Source organism: Littorina saxatilis, linkage group LG15 (genome assembly GCF_037325665.1).
Source record: "Littorina saxatilis isolate snail1 linkage group LG15, US_GU_Lsax_2.0, whole genome shotgun sequence".
NCBI classification, from domain to species: Eukaryota; Metazoa; Mollusca; class Gastropoda; order Littorinimorpha; family Littorinidae; genus Littorina; species Littorina saxatilis.
The window spans coordinates 8,344,088-8,362,108 of NC_090259.1; the positions used below are offsets into that span (position 1 = coordinate 8,344,088).

Consider the following 18,021-nt stretch of genomic DNA (forward strand, 5'->3'; position numbering starts at 1 on the left):
TGTCTCTCAGCGTCGTCAGCACAAGTGGTTGTCGCGGTTTCAGGGTTTGTCCAACGCTGCTCTGCCCTCTCGCCCTGCCAATCGCGCAGTGCTCGTGGTCACGGAAGCATACACCCAAGGCTTCTGGCCCGTACTTTTTCTTCTGCCTTTGAGAGCTGCATCTCCCACGTGCACTTTTTTTTTGCACGAAAGGGCAGCTTCTTTTAGGGTCGTTATTTTCCCGACGCTATTTAATTTTAGGTGGTCATGTTCCGTGTGTTTGATTTTGTGTACTTGTTTGCTTTCGTTTTTTTGGGGGGAAGGGGGTGCATGCTGGGTATCTTCGATTTTTCGAGGGAACATAATTATTCTTTCGTTTCTGCGATTTCATGAACATTCGCTGATGTCTCTATTTTTGTTTAGTTAGTCTCGTCTCTAGCTGGGTTCAAGGGTCGCTGGATCTAAGGATTGCTGGGTCCAATAAGGTTGGAGAGCTTCAGACAAAATGGTTCTTCCTGGCCGGGTTCCTGTTGAAGTGAACGATTGCAAGGCAAACTTGGGGCCGCCGTGCTGTTGTGCTCTATGCAAACATCCTCCTTCCCTGCGTTCATTGATCACTGGGGTACCTTTCATCGCTTCTGCCCCACAGCGAAACGAGCTTAGAAATATGTCTGTCTGTCGTTCATTGATCACTGGGGTACCTTTCATCGCTTCTGCCCCACAGCGAAACGAGCTTAGAACTATGTCTGTCTGTCGTTCATTGATCACTGGGGTACCTTTCATCGCTTCTGCCCCACAGCGAAACGAGCTTAGAAATATGTCTGTCTGTCGTTCATTGATCACTGGGGTACCTTTCATCGCTTCTGCCCCACAGCGAAACGAGCTTAGAAATATGTCTGTCTGTCGTTCATTGATCACTGGGGTACCTTTCATCGCTTCTGCCCCACAGCGAAACGAGCTTAGAAATATGTCTGTCTGTCGTTCATTGATCACTGGGGTACCTTTCATCGCTTCTGCCCCACAGCGAAACGAGCTTAGAAATATGTCTGTCTGTCGTTCATTGATCACTGGGGTACCTTTCATCGCTTCTGCCCCACAGCGAAACGAGCTTAGAACTATGTCTGTCTGTCGTTCATTGATCACTGGGGTACCTTTCATCGCTTCTGCCCCACAGCGAAACGAGCTTAGAAATATGTCTGTCTGTCGTTCATTGATTATAAGGGCGTCTTTTTTTTCTGCCTGGCCACAGCGAAGCGCGACTGTTTCTGTCTGTCTGTCTGTCTGTCTCTCTCTCTCTCTCTGTCTCTGTCTCTCTGTCTCGCTCTCTCTCTGTCTCTGTCTCTCTGTCTCTCTCTCTCTCTTTAACTCCCATTTCCCCCTCTCTCTCCCCTCCTCCCGTTTCTCTAATTTGTATGATCATTTTGGCACCTTCAATCTCTTTTCATGCACCCCCACCCCCCCCTCTACCATCCCTCTCTCCCTACCCCTTCTTCTTTTAATATTTAATGACTTCGTGGTGAACCGCAAGTGAAGAGGACTGCGCTTCCTGTGAGAGCAGTGTGCGGCGCGACAGCGGCAAACCGTCAACCGTTAATTGGCTAACCGGCTTTCGCCGTGCAGCACAAAAGACAGAAACTCGACACGCTTTGACAAGGTGCCGGGGTGCGTGCGGTGAGTCTTCTAGAGACGGTGGGTACGAGTGGCACGAGCTTGAGCCGTTTGACAAGAAGCACGTCATTATCTGTATCTCTCCCAGGCTCTTCTGTCGCCCCTCTCTACTTGGCCGTGTGGCTTTTTTCCCTCGTCCTTTTTCGGCCTTTCAGTTATCCTTTTTAGTGGTTGGAGGTTTTTGAAGGGCTGGAGGAGGAGGAGGAGGAGGGGGGTTGTTGGGAAGGGGGGGGGAGGAGGGGGGTTGTTGGGAAGGGGGGGAGGAGGGGGGTTGTTGGGAAGGGGGGGAGGAGGGGGGTTGTTGGGAAGGGGGGGGGGAGGGGGTTGTTGGGAAGGGGGAGGAGGGGGGTTGTTGTGAAGGGGGGGGGAGGAGGGGGGTTGGGAAGGGGGGGAGGGGGGGCGTGTGAGCATGAAAATGTACCAGAGCATAGCATCTAATGGCTTTTTTCCAATCCCTTTTTCCGCCTTTTATCCGCTCTCGACCCCCTCGAGTCTGGTGCGCGAAGAGTGGGGGAGGGGGTGGGGATAGGATGGGGTGTCTTGTAGTTGGGGAAGGGGAGGGGCATCAAAATTGGTTCAGGAGCAAAGCATGTAAAAAAAACAAATTTTTGCCTTGCATCCCCGGCTTCAGCTTTTCAGTCGTTTCGTTCTGTGACACGACGCAAGACCAGTTCTGAGAGAGGAATTACAATAGAGGGACGGGGTCGTGGGGTCGTGGGGTCGGGGTTGGACCCCGGGGTTGGGGAAGGACAGAATAATACCAGAACCAAAGCAGCAATTGAAGCTGGAATAAAATGGCTTTCAATCAAACCTTTCAGCGTCACCAGACTCATAGAATTCAGTGGTATAAAACTTACAGGCCCAATTATAACAGTGAGTATTTTCAGTCTGAGCAGGAGCTTAGATCATTCTGTCCTGGTACAAACCGACAGAACTATCAGGATTTTGGAATATCTCAAAAATATTCGGAAAAAAAACCCGGAAAAAAAAGAAGAAAAAAGAAGAGGTTGATAAGCAGGTACTCTACTTCTACCTTCACTGCCAGTTCGCTGCCTCCTTCCCCCCCTCCTCCCCCCCCCCTCCCCCCACTAAAGTCTCTCGCCCTCCTGTCCCGTCTCATGAATTTGGAACTTCCCACCATAATTGACAAAAAATCCAGTTCTGATCGAAGTGTCGCTTCCCTAACTACCCCCCGTTCCCCCCACCCCCCTTTATCGTCTCGTGCAACTATTTTGCGAACAAACAGCGCGCGAGAAGTGGCACCAATTAACGGGTCACGTTTCCGCCCGAGATCTTGTCGACATCTTAGTCAAGAGAGCTGGGAGCGCGCGCCATGGGCACGGGAGACGACTCGCCCAGAGCGACGTAAAGCGAAGGCCGGGGTCTTTGGAGTGGATTGCGGCCCCTCGTTTGTGTGCGAAGAGCTTGGAGGGATGGGATAGCTCAGCGATTGGTGATCGATTCAATCTTTTTTCTTTTCTTTTTTTCCCCCCTAATAGAATCTTTATTGATCTCTTCCTCGCCTGTGGTCCGGTCTCAAACGCAGAAAAGACGAGGTTTCTTTTGCGTCTCACTGAGTTGGATAATTATCTTCCTCTCTGCCTCTGAGGCAAATCTCCCGGAAGAACCAGGAGACAGATTTCAGAAAAAAGCGCAGTTTTCTCGGCATCGGGTAAAACTGAAGGAGAGACCGGAGATTTGTGTGTGTGCGCTTGTATGAATTTTGTGGGAATTTGGACAGTTTAAAAAATTGAATGAAAAATGATTAACATACATGAATAAATCAATTAATTATAATCAAACAAAAATAAGATAAGGTAAAAAATAAGAGGTGGGGGATGCGGGGTACAGATCGTCCGTCACCCTTTCCAACCCCAACCCGGTGTAGGATCCGGTCCGGTCCCCCCTCTGAAGTAGTCCCCGGGGGGACCAATTCGTGGCAAAAACTGCTCTATAATGGTCCCCCCTTAGACATCCAGCCTCGTTTTTCTTGTTACAATGTTAGTAATGTTACCAGCAATTTCAGAGAAAAGAAAGGAAAGAATCAGAGACTGGTTTCATTTCTTCTTATCAGTATTTATTTATTATTCATTTTATTTCATGTGATTTTTCTTTTGAACGGCATTATAAATCAGATCTATTTTATTTTCTGCAAAATATAGTCAAACAAAGAGATTGCTGTCTGTGCACTACATAATACCGGACGAAGACTGATATAGATTAAAAATGGCTTGAATGCCTAAGGCCTAAAAAAAAATAGGTGTGGTTACGGTAACCCGACCTACCCTATTTTTAGGGGCCGATCCTATAACTTTTTATTACATTTGTCAAAACAAAAACAAAAAAAACAAAAAAAACGAGTGCAAAAAACGCAATGAAAGCGAAAGCGCCCGAGTCGCACACCCATTTCCCTGTCAAGTAGGTTTAATTTGTACACACTAGAAAAAAAAGTAAAAAAAAAAAAAAACGTGATTGCCTACCTACCTACCCTATTTTTTTTGGCTATGTTACCGTAACCACACCTATTTTTTTTTTTTGGCCTAAGAAAAACGAGGCTGGATGTCTAAGGGGGGACCATTATAGAGCAGTTTTTGCCACGAATTGGTCCCGCGGGGGACTACTTCAGAGGGGGGACCGGACCGGATCCTACACCGGCACAGATGGGATGATCAGCAGTCAGAGAAGCCGGATGGAAAGCTGCGCATGCTCAGAGCATGGTCACGTGGTCCCGGCGCTGATCGCGTGAAGGGCACGTGCAACCGCTTTGCTTACTAATCATCCATCACCAGCCACTGGAGTTGTCTCCCTTACACCGCTACGCGGCGCTACCTGTCCCACACCTGCGGCTGTCCCAGGCTCTTGTTTGCCTCCCCCCGCTAACTAATTCCTCCGCAAACAGAGCAGCGCGCGCCCTCCACGCGCCACGACGGATAACTCTTGACAGCAATCCTCAAACCCTTTTGTTCCCGTCACATCTCGGTTACGGGACTTTGTCGCACGGAGTTCCGAGTTCCAGTCAGGAATACCCGGATTTAGCTGAAGGGTCGAATGGGGGGATATTATCGGCGCAAGGAATCATTCAACTACGAGCCTGGAGTGATCAGAATTGTGGTACTGGTCTAAGCCGTGAGGCTTGGTAACGGGACTATAACAAGGCCTTCTGTGCTTTGTATAATAGTTCGAAGTCAGTCACAGGGATTTAACTAAACGGCAATTTGGCCTATAAACAGCAAACAAACAAAGGACAAAAACAATAATAACAGAAAGGTGCAGCCTGACCTATTTCTGGACGGAGCGCAAATTGTTTGTTCAGTTAATTTCGTAACGTACACATATTCAATCCGTGAAAATAATTACCCCCTCCCCTCAAATTCCCCCCCTCCCCCCTCCCCTCCCCTCTCCCCTCCCCTCCCCTCCCCCCCCCTAAGCACAGGAAGCAGGCAGGCAGTTGGTCCTGGTTCTTGTTGATATCCGTGGAAGGATGGTCCTATCCCCTTAGAAAGCCTGTACTGACCGAGGGCTTGGGGGTGGGGGGTGGGGGTATAATTATGTTCCTTTATACAAGAAGGAATGTATCTTTCAAAGGGATAGTATATCTGCACTTTGCACAACCTTTTGTTTCCAACAAAGGAGAGCAGAAGCGCTCTGAAGCTCATTCACTCACTTTGAGGTACAGTGGAGACCCAAGATTCTTCACTCTTCAAATTCGTCAGAAACTCCCCTCATCGGTCAGATCAATAGTAACCCTTTGGTGACCACTCGGGTCCTGCTTGTCCACACGGGACAGGTAACGTACTGATCCGCTTGGTGGGGGCCGCTGAAATACACTCCTTTGTCCTTACCTTGCTGTTCCGTTAGACTCCTGTCCACCCACTTCACAGTGACTGATCTGCTGTGGGCTGATCCCCACCTTAATTATGAGTAATGTGATGTTTGTTATTGGCGGATTGGCGTGCCCACTCAATTATGACTGATCTGATGTTTGCTGATAGCCGCCTGGCTTGAAACGGACAGCTGCCTTCTTCCCGTACGTCTTCCTCTTCAGTCCCAAGACTACCGCTAGCAGCCCCTGAATTTGTGGGCTTTGTGTAACCGACACCTCTTCCTGGCCCTCTGATGACGGTGGTGGTGGTGAGGCAAACATCGGGCACATGGCTCAGAATTGCGCGCTACATTTTGCTCAGTAATTAGGATGCAAAGTTCGGTATACGGTAGAACACGCATTTTAAGACCCCCAGGATCAAAAGGAGAGAGCCTCAAAATAGAGGTAAATTTACAGGTGTTATGAAAGGAAAATCTGAAATAGCAAAGTTTTTAAAGGGGACACATCTTAAATTTGAGAGGGGAAGGGAGGGAGGGGGAAAAGGGGGGTTCCACTGTAAAACTGAGCCACGTGACCGTTCCTGAATTAAAGACTCAGACTACAAACTGCACAGCCCTGCACACTACATACTGCAGAGTAAACACCCCCCCCACCCCTTTTCTTCACCCCTTTCACCACCATCCACCCTACCCTTAATCTCAGGACCGTTTTGCTGAAGGGACGGTACTCGTGTTGTTTTCACACGGTGATCAAAACGATTCGCGGTGGAAGGAAAGCAACTCATACCGAGCTTCCGGTGATCATGAAATGGAGAAGGGCGGGCCAAGGGGGGGGGGGGGGGGGGTTGAGGGTGGTGGAAGTGAGGGGGAGGGGAATTGAGAAGTTGTAGCAGAGAGAACTGTTATAGAGAGAATTGGCATACTATGATATATTTCCTCATATCAATTTACAGATTGACAAAAGTGTCACTTCCATAAGGTCACACACAAAAAATAGTCTGTTTACGGTATCCCGACCGACCCTATTTTTTCGCGCGACCCTAGACTTTTTTTTTTTTTGGCATTTGGGGTGGAAAAAAAAAGATCTTTGTTTTTTGGCAAAATAACTTAAAAATATGGTTTTCAACAACAACAATAACAACAACAATAAAAATAAAAAATAAAAATCATGACCTACCGACCCTATTATTTTTGCCTATGTTACTGTAAACAGACTATTTTTTTGTTGGGCCTAATTTAAAAAAAATTCCTACTCTGCACAGGAAGCAGCAAGGCTGTTGATTGGTGTCTTTGGTGTCTTTGGTGTCTTTGGTGTCTTTGGTGTCTTTGGTGTCTTTGGTGTCTTTGGTGTCTTTGGTGTCTTTGGTGTCTTTGGTGTCTTTGGTGTCTTTGGTGTCTTTGGTGTCTTTGGTGTCATTGGTGTCTTTGGTGTCTTTGGTGTCTTTGGTGTCTTTGGTGTCTTTGGTGTCATTGGTGTCTTTGGTGTCTTTGGTGTCATTGGTGTCTATGGTGTCTTTGGTGTCTTTGGTGTCTATGGTGTCTTTGGTGTCTTTGGTGTCTTTGGTGTCTATGGTGTCTTTGGTGTCTTTGGTGTCTATGGTGTCTTTGGTGTCTTTGGTGTCTTTGGTGTCTTTGGCGTCTTTGGTGTCTATGGTGTCTTTGGTGTCTTTGGTGTCTTTGGTGTCTTTGGTGTCTTTGGTGTCTTTGGTGTCTTTGATGTCTTTGGTGTCTTTGGTGTCTTTGGTGTCTTTGGTGTCTTTGGTGTCTATGGTGTCTTTGGTGTCTTTGATGTCTTTGGTGTCTATGGCGTCTTTGGTGTCTTTGGTGTCTTTGGTGTCATTGGTGTCTTTGGTGTCTTTGGTGTCTTTGGTGTCTTTGGTGTCTTTGGTGTCTTTGGTGTCTTTGGTGTCATTGGTGTCTTTGGTGTCTTTGGTGTCTTTGGTGTCTTTGGTGTCTTTGGTGTCTTTGGTGTCTTTGGTGTCTTTGGTGTCTTTGGTGTCTTTGGTGTCTTTGGTGTCTTTGGTGTCTTTGATGTCTTTGGTGTCTTTGGTGTCTTTGGTGTCTTTGGTGTCATTGGTGTCTTTGGTGTCATTGGTGTCATTGGTGTCTTTGGTGTCTTTGGTGTCATTGGTGTCTTTGGTGTCTTTGGTGTCATTGGTGTCATTGATGTCTTTGGTGTCTTTGGTGTCTTTGATGTCTTTGGTGTCTTTGGTGTCTTTGGTGTCTTTGGTGTCTTTGGTGTCTTTGGTGTCTTTGGTGTCTTTGGTGTCTTTGGTGTCTTTGGTGTCTTTGGTGTCATTGGTGTCTTTGGTGTCTTTGGTGTCTTTGGTGTCATTGGTGTCTTTGGTGTCTTTGGTGTCTTTGGTGTCTTTGGTGTCTTTGGTGTCTTTGGTGTCTTTGGTGTCATTGGTGTCTTTGGTGTCTTTGGTGTCTTTGGTGTCTTTGGTGTCTTTGGTGTCTTTGGTGTCTTTGGTGTCTTTGGTGTCTTTGGTGTCTTTGGTGTCTTTGGTGTCTTTGGTGTCTTTGATGTCTTTGGTGTCTTTGGTGTCTTTGGTGTCTTTGGTGTCATTGGTGTCTTTGGTGTCATTGGTGTCATTGGTGTCTTTGGTGTCTTTGGTGTCATTGGTGTCTTTGGTGTCTTTGGTGTCATTGGTGTCATTGGTGTCTTTGGTGTCTTTGGTGTCATTGGTGTCTTTGGTGTCTTTGGTGTCTTTGGTGTCATTGGTGTCATTGGTGTCTTTGGTGTCTTTGGTGTCATTGGTGTCTTTGATGTCTTTGGTGTCTTTGGTGTCTTTGATGTCTTTGGTGTCTTTGGTGTCTTTGGCGTCTTTGGTGTCTTTGGTGTCTTTGGTGCCTTTGGTGTCTTTGGTGTCTTTGGTGTCTTTGGTGTCTTTGGTGTCTTTGGTGTCTTTGGTGTCTTTGGTGTCTTTGGTGTCTATGGTGTCTTTGGTGTCTTTGGTGTCTTTGATGTCTTTGGCGTCTTTGGTGTCTATGGTGTCTATGGTGTCTTTGGTGTCTTTGGTGTCTATGGTGTCTATGGTGTCTTTGGTGTCTTTGGTGTCTTTGGTGTCTTTGGTGCCTTTGGTGTCTTTGGTGTCTTTGGTGTCTTTGGTGTCTTTGGTGTCTTTGGCGTCTTTGGTGTCTTTGATGTCTTTGGCGTCTTTGGTGTCTTTGGTGTCTTTGGTGTCTTTGGTGTCTTTGGTGTCTTTGGTGTCTTTGGTGTCTTTGGTGTCTTTGGTGTCTTTGGTGTCTTTGGTGTCTTTGGTGTCTTTGATGTCTTTGGTGTCTTTGGTGTCTATGGTGTCTTTGGTGTCTCTGGTGTCTATGGTGTCTTTGGCGTCTTTGCATATGTTTAAGTTTTCGGGAAGCTCTTATTCCTTGTAAAAGCTTGGGTAGATCTCTCGATCGGACTAAATACGATCGCCTCCACTGGATAGGGTTTGTGCCTTTGAGTCGTGCCTGGCTAGCTTTCTAATCTGTCATTTTAGCCTTTTATTGTTGTTGTCGTTGTTGTTGTTTTTTATTTTTTTTATTTTTTTAATTTTTTTTATTGTTGTTGTTGTTGTTGTTGTTGTTGTTGTTGTTGGTGGTGGTGGTATTAGTGTTACGCCTATTATCCTTCCTGACCTTGACCTACTTGCTGTGTCGTTTCAGCCGTGCAGAAGGAGCGTTCCCCTCGCCCGCCAAAAGATCACTGTTTTTCTCCTCGTGCCCTGGACCTTGCTTCCAGGTAAGTCAAACACACACACACACACACACACACACACACACACACACACACACTGAAACACGCATGCACGTATGCAGGCACGCACGCATTAACAGGCATGCAGACAGAAAGTCAGACAGACGCACGCACGCACACACGCACTCACCTCACACACACACACAGACAGACAGACAGACACACACGGCACACACACTCACACACACACACACACACACACTGCCCAATTTAAGATTTCCTCTTTTTGAAAGAACTTGCATTTTCCGATTTTCCGTTCATAAAGCTCTGTAAATTTACCTCCAATTTTAAGACTACCCCCTTTTTCAGACCTGAAGTGCTAAGATTTTTGAGGGCCTGAAAAGGATTGTTCTACTGTGTATTCTATACTCAGTCAGTCAATCTTTGTTTTCAGCCAAGTCTTTCCGCGCCTTCAGACCGAGTCATCAGCTTACCTGTACCCACACCCATACCTGGCCTACCCGTATGACCCCAATGCGCTGTACCACACCTACCCCCGCCCCCACTTCTCTCTGGCACACCTGCCGCAGCTGACGACATTGACCAATCCCTTCATTCCCACTGCCCACGTGACCGACACCACGCCCAGCAGGAAACGCCGAGCGGAGGAAGTCTTTCTTTTTGCCAAGAGGAGAAAGCTGGAGCGATGGAACGACGAGAATTCCCAAGGTTGGTGTTGCTTTTGTAAAACGTTTGAGACGCTGATTGGTACTGGCAAAGTTTTTTTTGGTACAGTTGGTATTTAGAACGTCCCGAGCCGCTTAATTCGGTACAATTAAGAAAGGTCTGTAGTGCCCCTGTTAGCATTGAACAGGTGTTGTGACGTCAAACTTGGCGTTGGAGATGTTGTTTGGTTGTTGTTCCCTTCGACCTATTTAGCTATTCTGGTATTGAGGAAGGTTTGTGACGGCGCAGTTAGATTTGAGAAAGGTCTGCGATGCTACCATGTTAGAGCCATTCCATATCGTCAGGTAAATGAAGCGTGTGTCACAAGTTAATTCTCAGCAAAGCTTATCAAAATTCTGTATCTCAGGGTAGAAGAAAGAATGAAAACACACACAAAGGCCATGTTCATTCTATAGTCTCAGATGAACAACGTGTATTTTGATGGTGTAGATACGTCCTCAAGTAAAGTTCATTCTCTTTCTTCCAGTATACGAAGGTAAGGTTCATTCTCTTTACACCCCCGGTATAGGGGTGTGTATAGGATTCGCTCCATGTGTTTGTTTGTTTGTTTGTTTGTGTTCGCATATAGATCTCAAGAATGAACGGACCGATCGTCACCAAACTTGGTGAACAGGTTCTATGCATTCCTGAGACGGTCCTTACAAAAATTGGGACCAGTCAAACACACGGTTAGGGAGTTATTGGTGGATTAAGATTCTACAAGGACTTATAGAGGGACATATTAATGGTCAAAGGGAAATAACCTTCTCAGTTGGTGGCAGTGAGAATGGTTATTTCCCTTTGACCAACGGGGGTGTTTTTCCTACCTCGGAGGAATTTCTTGTTCTTCCAGTATACGAAGGTAATGATCATTCTCTTTTTTTGATATGAAAGAAGGAATTCTAACTCTGGTTTTTTCCCGTCTACTTACAGACGAAGTGGATGTGGTCAGTTGCAAGACGGAGCAAGACGCATGCGATCTAATGACGTCACCAGCCCAAGGTACGTCACTGATACGGAGTACCGAACCAGCGCAAACTACGTCACCGGACTCTGGCAACGTCACGGCCAACACTCCTCCCACCGACCTTGACCCCTCGCCTTCCCTTGAGCAAGTTTCCTTTTCTTCCACCTTGTCCTCGCCAGGGCTGTCCCCGCGACTCTCAGATAGACACCATCCACGAACATCAGATCCAACGAGCTGCAAACACGATCCACAATCCACAGACCTCACTGGCTGCAGGCATGATCAACACTCTAAGGGCCTCAATGGTTGCAAACACGATCCACAATCCACAGATCCGACAAGCTGTAGATGTAATGAAGGATCCACAGATCTCAATTGCTGCAGACACGATCCACAATCCACGGACGTCACCAGCTGCAGACACGATTCTTCAGATTATTCTAGCCGCGGGCATGACGCAAGGCCTACGAACCAAGCCAGCGGCAAACGCGGCATAGAGTTCATGAACCTGACCGAAAGAGACATGGCAGTTCACCCTCATGACGTCACGGACACAGCAACGGCAGCTCTGGTCCTCTGCTCTGACGTCAGAGGGAGGAGGTCATTATCAGGAGAGTCTCCGGGACTTCCCCCAAGGTCTTCGACCCCTGACCCCTCCAGGGTCGCCCGACTGACCTTGGATCAAGCCACAGGGTCACGCGGTGTGCATGTGCAATCTTTGCATCAGTCTCCAGAAGAGCCCGTCGACCTGCAGACTCCCTCACACCCACAGTCTCTGGACTCCTCACTGTCTCATGACCGGTCTTCAGATAAACTCGGTCTGACTTCCACCACCTCTTACCAGCATTCTCCAGTCAAAGTGTGTACGGTCGCTGCCGCTTCTCAAAAGCTGCAAGACAGAACGGCCCTGACGGAGCGCTGTACACGCATGGACACGACAGCTTCCACAGATCTCGCTCCACAGTCACAGAGAGCGGCGTGGAAAGAGCAGAGTCCATCTTCAGCCTTCGTTCTTCCCGTCAGCGCGGCTGATCACCTGAGCAAGTACCTGCCCATCTCCCCAGCCACCTCCCGCCCTCCTTCCTCCGTCTTCCCTGCCTCTCTCTCATCGTCGTTGCAGCAGTCCGCGTTACCATGCCAACAACCGCACCCAGCCCTGCTTCCAAGCTCCTCTCTGCTGTCTAACGCCTCCCTGCTTTCCTCCGCTTCTAGAACCTTGGCCCCAGTGGCTCTGTCGCATTACGGCCCCCTCCCCCTCCCCCTCGTGCACCCCGCCCTCGACGCCCCTCCCCGACTGACAGCCTGCGACCCCGCCCTCTTCTCTCTCCCCCTCCCCCCCTCCATTTCAACGATGGCGTACTTGGACACCCCATCTTACCTGTCCCTGTACGGTGCCCCAACTGGGCGGAGCTTTCCCCTCAACCACGCCCTCACTCTCTCGGGCTCCTTCCCCTTGTATGGGTCGGTCATGACCCAGGATAGCGGAGAGGACCTGGAACGGACGGAGCTGTCGCGACTGGCGGCGGACATCGTGCTGGAGGACGTCCGCTGGCTTTCCTCCTCATCCGCCTTCATGTCGCTGGGCCCGCGTGACCGGAAGTTGCTGCTGGAACGAGGCGGCTGCGCCATGATGCTCATGGGGTTTCTCTTCCGGCGCCGTCTCAGCGATCTTGGTAAGTTGCAGAGTCTAACTACGACCTCTACGTATTTCATTCTTACATAATTTCACAAGAATATTATTACCTCGCCGGCATCTTGCATGCGAGATTCATCGACGATTTTGAGAGTTTATTTTTTGTACCATTAGTTTGTGTCTGTCTGTCTACTTAAAATAACACTGGGTCGACTTTCATCCCATGTACGAAGAAGAAGCTGAAGAGAAGTTTCAGGGTCTTTATCATGGAATGTGACTGCAGGGGTGTCTAGTGTTTGATATAGATAGCGGATGTTGTGTTTCAGTGATGTTTCTGGATCGTCGAGGCAGCGTTTGTACATGCAATGTTGTCCATGGTTCTTTATTGGTGATTTTTGTTATTATCTCATCTGTGATGGTTGTTGTATGTTTCAGTGATGTTTCTGGGTCGTCGAGGCAGCGATGCGGAGAGCGGTCAAGCAGTGACGTGTCTCAACTTCTGTTCCCGTCTTCACGGCCTGGACAATGAGGAGTACTCCTATCTCAAGATGATCGCCCTCTTCGATAAAGGTGTGTGTGATGGGGGTGTTTGTTGTGTAGGGAGTGTTTGTGTGTGTGAAGGTTTGTGTGAGGTGTGTGTGTGTGGTGTGTGTGAGTGTGAGGTGTGTGTGTGTGTGTGTGTGAGAGGTGTGTGTATGTGTGTGTGTGCGTGAGAGGTGTGTGTGTGTGTGAGGTGTGTGTGTGTGAGAGGTGTGTGTGTGTGTGTGTGTGTGTGTGTGTGTGAGGTGTGTGTGTGAGAGAGAGGTGTGTTTGTGTGTGTGTGTGTGTGTGTGTGTGTGTGTGAGAGAGGTGTGTGTGTGTGTGTGTGTGTGAGGTGTGTGTGTGTGTGAGGTGTGTGTGTGTGAGAGAGAGGTGTGTGTGTGAGAGAGATGTGTGTGTGTGTGTGTGTGTGTTATGACTCTTTTCCCGTTACAATACAGACCATTGGATAAGGACTCTTTTTTGCGCTGTTAACAAAAAATCCTTCAAATAATCTAACCCTTTGTTTATTTTTGTAATCAACTGTTTAAGATGATTTACATTTTTTTTCGTAGATGTGCAAGGCCTTGAAGAGCGCGCGGCGATCAGCAAGGTGAAGGAGAGCGCCTCGTTCTCACTTCGAGGCTATCTGGAGCTATCCCGCAGTACGGGGGAATCTCCCAGCATACGTCACACCAACCTTCTGACACACTGCAACAGGCTGCTCAGTGTCGACCCGACTGTTCTAGGTTCCGCTCTTTTCCTGCAGCGGCCTGGCCACGGCAACTTTGTATGCAAACTGGCGGCGGCCATCTTGTGACCTGTCATCATGTAATTGGTCATCTTGTGATTGGTCATCTTGTGATTGGTCATCTTGTGTTTGGTCATCTTGTGACCTGTCATCTTGCGATTGGTCATCTTGTGTTTGGTCATCTTGTGACCTGTCATCTTGTGATTGGTCATCTTGTGTTTGGTCATCTTGTGACCTGTCATCTTGTGATTGGTCATCTTGTGTTTGGTCATCGATCTGTAGAGACCAGGTCAAAACAACTGCCTGTAAGCTGGCTGCCGCCGTCTTGTGATTTGCCGTCTTCCTGCAGAGACCTTGCAAGGACAATTCTGGCTGCGGCCATCTTGCGATCCTCAATTCCCATCAGCGATCTGACTAGTACAACTTTGTCTGTAAGCTGGATGTCGCTGTCTTGTGACATGTGATCTTGTGATTGGTCAACTGACCGGCCAGGACAACTGCTTTGGTCGCCATGTTGTGATCCGACATCTGCAGAGATGAACTGCACAGGACAAGTTTTCTGTCAATAAGTCGTCTGTCGCCATCTTGTGTTCCGTCATTTTCATGCAGAGAACTGACAAGGATAACGATATGTCCTGAGCGGGTGTAACACGAGAAAATTACTCCCACGAGATTTTTACTCCGGAGTAAACATTTCGTACGAAAAAGTTACTCCCTTTACGAAAAAAGCACTCCCCCATTGCACGAGAAAATTACTCCCCAAGACAGGTGAGTTCCGAGTAAACATTTCGTTCAAAAATGTTACTCCCCTGACGAATAAATAACGAATAAATTACTTCACCCCAACACGAGCAATTTAACTTCCCATGCCAGGTGTACGAAATTTTTACTCCCTTGTCCCCTGTTAGTCTTGGTGGTGGAAGGGGTGGAAGGAGGGTAGCGCGACATTCGTGTGCGCAAGATCACTTATTGGCATTATCCCTTCGCCCGCATCCCATTTTTGCGTACGAGATTTTTACTGGAAGTAAAAAAAATGGGGAGTACAAATTTCGTGGAGGGAGTAATTTTTTCGTGCCTTGGGGAGTTCTTTTCTCGTACGAAAAATGTACTCGGAGTAAGAATTTCGTACGAAATATTTACTCCGGAGTAAATTTTTCGTGGAGTAAAAATTTCGTGTTACACCGGCTGAAGTAATAGTCATTATTGTCATGCGCCATCTTGTTATCCCAACAGCAGGGCCGGATTGGGGGGAAAATCTGGTGCATTCTGGGCCTTGTTTTGAGGGTTAAGAGCAGCATTGTTTTGGTGGGGGGGGGGGTACCTTTTTCTCATCGGATTTCACATTGAATAAAATTTGTTAGAGACACACACAAAATTTATTTTAAAAAAAACCAAAAAAAAACACACACTCAAAGCAAGGTACATGCTTTTTCCAGGGGGGGGGGTTCCGGAACCCCTGGAACCCCCCCCTGGGTCCGGCCCTGAACAGCGGCGAGGAATGCCTGCTTCAACATCGTTTTCTTCTTTACGAACGCTGACTGTATTTCCCGAGTACTCTCGAGTTTCGTACCGGAAGACGATTACGCGCATGTCCGTTTTTCTGTCTCACCACTGTCGGTGAAAGTGGAGAAGAACAAAACAGCCTCAATGATCTCGCAAATGTCACCTTTGGGACGTCAACGATGATTGAGACTAATCTCCGTCTCTTAAACCATCTTTCTCCGATGATGGAAAATGAGTTGTCCCATATGACGTAATCTGTGTGACGTCAACGATGATAAGAACATGTGGATAGTCTGCGAACTGTCCACTGATCTCATGGATGACATGAGTCAGTCATCATTTGCATAAGGACGGTCGGAATGTCGAAAAGCATTATGAATCGTATCTCAGTGTCACCTGATCTTTCTGACAATAATGACTATCATACGTTTCTTTTCTGTCTGTAGAAATGTGGTGTGAGAAAGGGACATATTACCATGTGTTTTTGCAACCAAAACTATGTGTTCATTGTAACAAGTTGACAAAGTGAGGTGGTTCCTACTTCTTGGTGAATTATTTGTGTTCTCAAGCTCCCTTTTCCACACCATGTGAAATTATTTCTGTTTAGCTACTTTGACCAAAGGTAAAAAGGAATATTTGATTTCACATGTTACTTTCAGTTATGAAATCGACACGCAGTTTGTATTGAATGGTTCATGCCATTGTATATAATACCGTGAAGGTACGCTATTTTTGTCCTTCGTGAAAAGCTAGATTATACTGCTTAATAAAATAATCGATTCCATTGTACATGTAGAATAATTGTAAAGGTGTTGTTGTTTTTCTGTTAAATACAGCGTGTGTGTGTGTTTTTTAAAGAAATATTTACAGGTTAGAGTGTCTGTGTGCGTGCTTTCTTGGTTGGTCGTTGATGACGTGGTGAGTTTATTTCAGTCGGTGTGTGTATGGGAGGGGGGGGGGGGGAGGGGAGGGGGGGGGTGTTGGGGAACCTGCGAGCAATGGATTTGAAACTACCGGTAGCTAGTTTCGAGTTAGATATATGTAGTATGCGTTGTATATTTCCTAACAGTATAATCTACACTACAGTGACATGCTAGTCATGCTTTGTTGATTTACAGCAAGACAATATTGTCTGAAATACACATCGAGACGTCTGTATTCTAGTCAAGTCTAAAACATTTTAACGGAAAGCAATACCGTATTATCTGTCTTTTCTAGTCATGTCCGACTGATTAAACCAAAACAGTATCGTCAGTAATACAAGTATCGTTTGTATTATAATACAGTATCGTTTGTTTTCTCGTCATGTCTTGTTGCAGTGTCCTCTGTATTCTGGTCCAATATAAGTGACGTAAAGAAATATGTGACCCTCCACCACGGAATGAGTCGCATGTCACCTTTGCATGATTTTCATATTTGTTACATTTTCTTAAAGAGTTTTGTATGCTCTATCCAGTGGTGAAAACCGTTTTTAGAAAAGAGCGAAAACTGTTTGAGTTATAAGCCTGTGACTAAGGTGACCCTCACACTGTTACCAGACACTCACCGGACTTATATTAAGCCTAGCGCAGAACCGCGCGAGGTGACATGCGACTCATTTCGTGGTGGAGGGTCACATATGGTACATACACAAAGAATTCCATTCTGCATAGGAAGCATCCACGCTGTTGCTTTTTGATATGTAGGCTATGTTCTGGTTGAAGGATGATGTCATTTCATGTAAACGTCTGGATAGATCTACGACAGTTTGTTTGTTTGTTCGTTCATGGGGTGAAACTCCCACGGCTTTTACGTGTATGACCGTTTTTACCCCGCCATTTAGGCAGCCATACGCCGCTTTCGGAGGAAGCATGCTGGGTATTTTCGTGTTTCTATAACCCACCGAACTCTGACATGGATTACAGGATCTTTTTCGTGCGCACTTGGTCTTGTGCTTGCGTGCACACACGGGGGTGTTCGGACACCGAGGAGAGTCTGCACACAAAGTTGACTCTGAGAAATAAATCTCTCGCCGAACGTGGGGACGAACTCACGCTGACAGCGGCCAACTGGATACAAACCCAGCGCGCTACCGACTGAGCTACATCCCCGCCCATCTACGACAGTGAATGTGATTGTGTCCCTTGGAAGGACATTACATGTATACTCTTCCAACAAAGAAACTTGACACAGGTAAACATTGATTTTTTTTCCAAATATGTTAGAGGAAAGCACCAAAATTCAGTTTGAAGTTTGTCAGTTACATTGTTGCAAACCACTAAACCACAAAAAGAACATCATTGAACCAAGACTTTACTGGGTGGTCGCCCTTTTATTGAATTGCAAAAATATTGTCTGTATAAATATCATGTGCATGGCGCCATGATGTTTCTTTTTTCAAGTTTCTTTTTGGGAGAGGCACCCCCGGAATCTGCGTAGCAGCATTGTGAAACATTCACGGAGCTTTCGCACCCTGAAATATCGATCCTGAGCCCGTGTGGTGACTCTAGGTCGGACTGACCTTGGTCTGTCCTGTACACTTTAAGTGGCATTTAAGCGGTTCCATAGTGCACATACAGTTTGTTTAGACACACCAAAATGCCCTGCAACATCTTCATTAGTTGCACCTGCTTGCAACCGGACAATAGCATTATGGCACTGGGCTTCAGTCAGTCGTGGCATTTTCCGCACCTTAATTGGAGGCGCAGGGAGTGTCACAGAATTGCGGTTGATATGGCTTTCTCATCTCTGCCACTCGAGGCTCAGGCAGAGGCAAAAACATCACGGCG

At 47.1% G+C, this 18,021-nt stretch overlaps 1 long non-coding RNA gene across 1 annotated transcript in view; it reads left to right on the forward strand.

Moving 5' to 3' along the window:
- The first annotated feature begins 16,690 nt into the window (after positions 1-16,690).
- The window catches only part of LOC138948433 (uncharacterized), a 179,115-nt gene continuing 177,784 nt past the window's right edge, over positions 16,691-18,021 (forward strand). Inside the window, exon 1 of the long non-coding RNA XR_011449992.1 lies at positions 16,691-16,835. This is a non-coding gene — a long non-coding RNA (uncharacterized lncRNA). The remainder of the gene's footprint in view (positions 16,836-18,021) is intronic.